General features: G+C 37.5%; 1 protein-coding gene across 1 annotated transcript in view; it reads right to left on the bottom strand.

The window, feature by feature from the left end:
• Window positions 1-5,146, bottom strand: part of rtn4rl1a (reticulon 4 receptor-like 1a) — a 97,507-nt gene that overhangs the window by 4,740 nt on the left and 87,621 nt on the right. The gene's annotated exons all lie outside the window — the stretch shown is intronic.

Genomic DNA, 5,146 nt, shown 5'->3' with positions numbered 1-5,146 from the left:
CACACACACACACACACACACGTTCTGTTTTTTGAGCTCATTCTTCTCACATTTTCCTTCCCAAACTGTTTTCTCTTAACCTTAACCTTAGCCCACCCTTCACTGTTGTCTTCATCTTAAACTCAAATCCAAACTCATGGGACCATTTTTGATGTTTTGCAAAAACCTTGAAAATTGTAATCTTCTAGGAGCTATTTTAGAGTGCGTGTGTAGTCTTGTTTTTTATAGTGCTGTAATGCAATTGTCATATTTGTGTTTGTGTTCCTTGGACCAGTCTTGACTATACAGCGCACACACACAGCATCCTATCACGCACCTTACATTGTGTAGTATATTCTTTGGTTATCTCCTAAAGGCGACAGAAAATCGATGTTTCTCCTGCTTACAACTGAACGCGCACCTCACCTGTAATACATTTCCACAATAAGGGAACGTGAGAAAGAGGGAGAGAGGATGAAACGAGAATCATCTGCAGCACGCTTGTGAAGTGGATATTACTTGTTGTGCTCAGATTCCCCATGTCTCACACCTTATTTACTTATGTATTAATTTTTCTGCGTTGAATCACTCCAGTGTTTGATGTATTGTGGGGCCAGAGAGGTAACAAAGTTGTAAATGAAAAAGAGATGAGGGTGGAGACATGCTGATCCGCAGAGTAATTTCCACACAGAGAAAGTTACGATATAATATGAACATCATGCTGACCTGTGTCCAGCCTTGCGTGTGTGTGTGTGTCAGTAGCATGAACAGATGTGATGGGCAGATGTCAATTTGCCCAGGACACTGCTGCTCTGCTTTGTAAAGAACAGCATGTTCTAAAATTCCAGGACAGAGCAGTATTATCCGGTGTGGTACACATGTTTGTATAGCTCTGTGTACTTGTTTAACCATATTCACACAGGTACGTATTGTATGTCTTTGACCGCATGTATCTCTCTAAACGTGACATTTTATTTGAAACATATTGTTAGTGTCTGTTGCATTTGACAAGGCTAGTATGTATCCTTTACGTTGCACTTCCGGGATTGCTCTGGTGCCGCAGGAAATTCCACCGGATGCATGTATTTTCTACTTCCTTCTGCTTTCTTTGTGTTGGAAATTTAAACTGATTTATGAGCACTATAGTAAACAGCTTCTCAGATCCTTGCAGGGTAAATTGAGACAGCTAGCCAGACTATCTGTCCAGTCTAAGTTTTCTTTAGCACTACTATTTTGCAGCGGTTCTGCACAGAGCCTAGTGCTGCCCATGACAATTGTGATTGGTTTAAAGAAATGCCATTAAACCAGAGTAGTACAATACTGGGCAGTCCTTTTTATCATTTAACAAATATACTACATATATGGATGGTTAAGCAACAACTTCTTAAATTAATTGTGGATTTTACTATTCAATCGTAAAAAATACACATTCATCACCAGTTTATGAAACATAAGACTTTTGGATGACGTATGACTAAAAAAATACAACCTTTTTTTTTAAATTACTTACATTACTTTAATTATTGTGAACTTTATTTATAACTTTCTATTATGAGCCAATATTAGACTGGAGGTCAATGTCCTTCTGCCAGTTGATCCTCCACTTACTGATTCCCTGACTTCTCATCTAATGCCATCATCAGGTCAATATTTATATTAAAATTTTAAAACAATACATTAAAAAAATTCTAATTAAAGAGACATTCCATCCTCAACTGCACTTAAAAAAAAAATGTTAATTAGCAAATGTTAGCATGCTAACACAAAAAATAAGCTGGTGGTGGCATGTAGACAAGATGGCAGGCTGACTGAACACTCCCCCAAAAACACGGATTATATCCCCAGATACAATTGCTTTAAAGCTGTGATATAATTGTTATACTCGCTCCGACAAATGCAGCAGAAATAGGAATCCATGCGAACAAAATTGATAACTTTGGAGGCTCGGTCACTGCAAAATAATATCTGCATTTACGGAATTCCTGAAGGTGAGAAAGAGAATAACATGATTGACGTTGTGGTCAAATTACTGAAGTCAGCGCTGGCCACCTCTGGCGAGCTCGATTTGAAAATACAACGCTGCCACAGAGCTCTGTCACCACGACCACTACGGAAAGCTCCGCCTCGCTCCATAATAATCAACTTTGAGGAATACAAAACTAAGGAACTGATCCTGTCGTCTGCTTGGAAGAAGAAAGAGGTATTTTACAAAGACACAAGAGTGTATTTTGACCTACCCAAAGGAGATAGTTAAGAAAAGAAGAGAGTATGCAGGAATGAGAAAAATGCTCAAGGAGACCACCATGGTAGAGTTCAATGTCAACTGAAGTAGCTTTCTTAACTTCAAAGAAGGGTCCCTTTTGTTAAATCAGGCTTTCCCCTCAGTTTTGGAGAATATGTAAGTTCACTTATTGTGGAAGTCATGAAACCCAGTATTCATGCGGAACTGCTACGGGAATTTGGTATGATAGATACATGGAGGGACCTACACCCCACAGTTAAACAATTTACCTACTACTCCCCATGTTACGCAGAATATTCCAGATTGGATTACTTTTTTTATCTCGGCTGCAAATAGACATAGAATAAGTGAATGCAAGATAAGTGTTAGAGATGTCTCAGACCACTTAGGAATTTACCTCTAGATAGTTGCAAGGAATATATTAAATAAGAGTTAAAAGAATACTTGCTAAATAATGATAATGGAGCAGTATCACCAAATGTCCTGTGGGATGCTTGGAAGGCAGTAATTAGGGGTAAACTCATAGTCTTTACAGCCCATAAGAAAAAGGAGAAACATAAACGCTTGGTAGAGCTACAGTCAAAACTGAAGAACCTAGAAACTCAGCATTCAACCCAAAGAGACCCACAAGTATGGCCAAACTAAAATGTATCAAACAAGAAATAAATCAGATTTACGAAAAAAAATGAGAAAAGAATGAGGTTGAACCAGGGTTGCCCTTAAGGTGTGGTTTAACAAATGTAAAAAACTCTATCTCGAGAAACATGCCAAAATATTGAAATGGGTGGCATATGACTCAGAGTTTATACATACAATGGTATTACAGCCTACTGCACTATAGCTGATAAGGAAGGCCTACAGTCTTTTACCCTCATCTCTAAATCGACTGAGGGAGAGAGGATAGGTTCAGATATTTCCGAGTCAGAGACTACTTTAATAAGAAACACTGTTGTAATAACAGATAATACGGATTCCAATCTGATCAGTATATTTACCGATGCATTTAAAGCTAAAGACAGTAAACACTTCATATCATACATTTATAAAAGACTACAAAATTCCAAGAACCAGTCTACCCTCCAGGTTGAGCAGACATGGGAGGGGGAGTCTGGCCTGGAGATATGTGAGGATGACTGGAGAACTGTTTGGGCGGGTTAAGCTAAGACCACAAAGTTCAGCGCCTGGCGAGAATTTTGTTGGATGAACATAATAAGATTTTTTGTGACCCCTAAATTGAAATCTAAACAGCAGGGTTTCCAGGGACAGGATAAAAGCTGGAGACAATGTGGACAGACAAAGGCAGATCAATTTCTTATATTCTGGTCCTGCCCCCGTTATTCAACCATATTGGCAAGACCTTGCTGGAGAACTTCGATCAATCAACCTTGCCAACCTGTCTGTTCACTTTTATTCTCTTATCTTTGATCTTTATTTGTTCTTTATTTTTTTGCTTATTTCTTCATTTGTTATTGTTGTTAAAAAGAACTGAAAAAATATAAAGAAAGTTTCAAAAAATAAAATAAGATGGTGAACATGGGTTAACATTATGCATGCTAAACATGAGCAAGCTACCATTGTAATTGTGACCGGGCTAGCATGCTGATGTTAGCTTTTAGCTCTAAGCACCACTGTACAGTACAAGAGAATGTCACAGAGCCACTTTCAAGGCTGTTGACTGACTCTAAGTCTTGTTATGTGGAGTAATTTCTTCTTTAACAATTATTATAGAAAAATTAATATACAGTGTGTCATTTTACATTAGTGAGTAACCAATCTACAAACTTTATCAACTAACTGCTAATTTACAATTAGAGCAATATTTGTTTACATGTTTAGCAACAAATAACAACACTACAGATATATTCTCCGTCTCCTTCTGCAATCAAGTCTTTGCAGCTGTATCATATAAAGTGAAATATTTATATATATATATATATATACTGAATATTAAATAATATTTTACACACAGTTCCATTCAGCTTGACAAGAGCTCTTGGTTTGGCCATGTGAAATATGTTTGTATTGATAGACCCAGTGTTGGGTTGGAGGAAGGTTGAATAATAAATATTGAACAATGCTCAATTCACTTTATTATTGATGCTTTGGCTGAAGTGTGTGTTATTTACTTCACATGCACATGTGCCCCGGTCTCCCTTTCCTCTTTCTTTCTTTTCTTTTTTCTTCCTCTCTTCTCTGTCTTATCTGTTTTGCACAGATTCTTTTCTCACAGTCTGTCGATAGCTTTGATTGGTCGAATGTTATTGTAACACACTGTAACAAACTGTACAGTGTGTATTCAGTCCCTCGGGTAATCAAAATAATATCTTTCTGTTCTTTCCTCCTCTTTTCTACTCCTCTGCTTTATCTATCCATCTGTGTTGCCCTTTGCTTCATGCTTCTTTCCCTTCTGTGCACGTTTACTCTTCCCTTCCTCCACAGCTTTATCTTCATGCACTGTTCTGCCTTGCCTGCTGTGTCTGTTAATTAGTTAGAAAGACGCTTTTTGCTACTTTGTGTATGCAACCTTGTAAAAATGTGCATTGTATGTGCATGTCTGTAAGTATCTGTGACTTTGTGTCTTTGTGTTTCTTAGTGGGAATCACTTGACAGCACTTGACTGAGCTGTATAGCCTTGGTTTGAATTGAAGCTTGTCTTGTCATTTTCCTTCAAGTTTTATTAGATCTTATGAGCTGATACAGTTCTATTGTAAAATAATTCACATGACCGGGAGATTTAGCTCTTCATGTACAGTATATCTGAAGGTCATGTCTTATTGTCTACTTGTGACTAGAAATGGTTCCATAAAAGAGAGTTAAGTAATTTTCTTTGTTTAAACCTCAACTGAATCACAAATGACAATTGTGATTTCTCAGCTATTAGTGTATGTTTACAATGTTAAACTCACCAATGGGGTGTCCCCATTG

This window comes from Etheostoma spectabile, chromosome 13 (assembly GCF_008692095.1).
Source record: "Etheostoma spectabile isolate EspeVRDwgs_2016 chromosome 13, UIUC_Espe_1.0, whole genome shotgun sequence".
NCBI classification, from domain to species: domain Eukaryota; kingdom Metazoa; phylum Chordata; class Actinopteri; order Perciformes; family Percidae; genus Etheostoma; species Etheostoma spectabile.
Note: the sequence above shows the minus strand (reverse complement) of the source record. Positions and strands in the feature narration are given on the sequence as shown.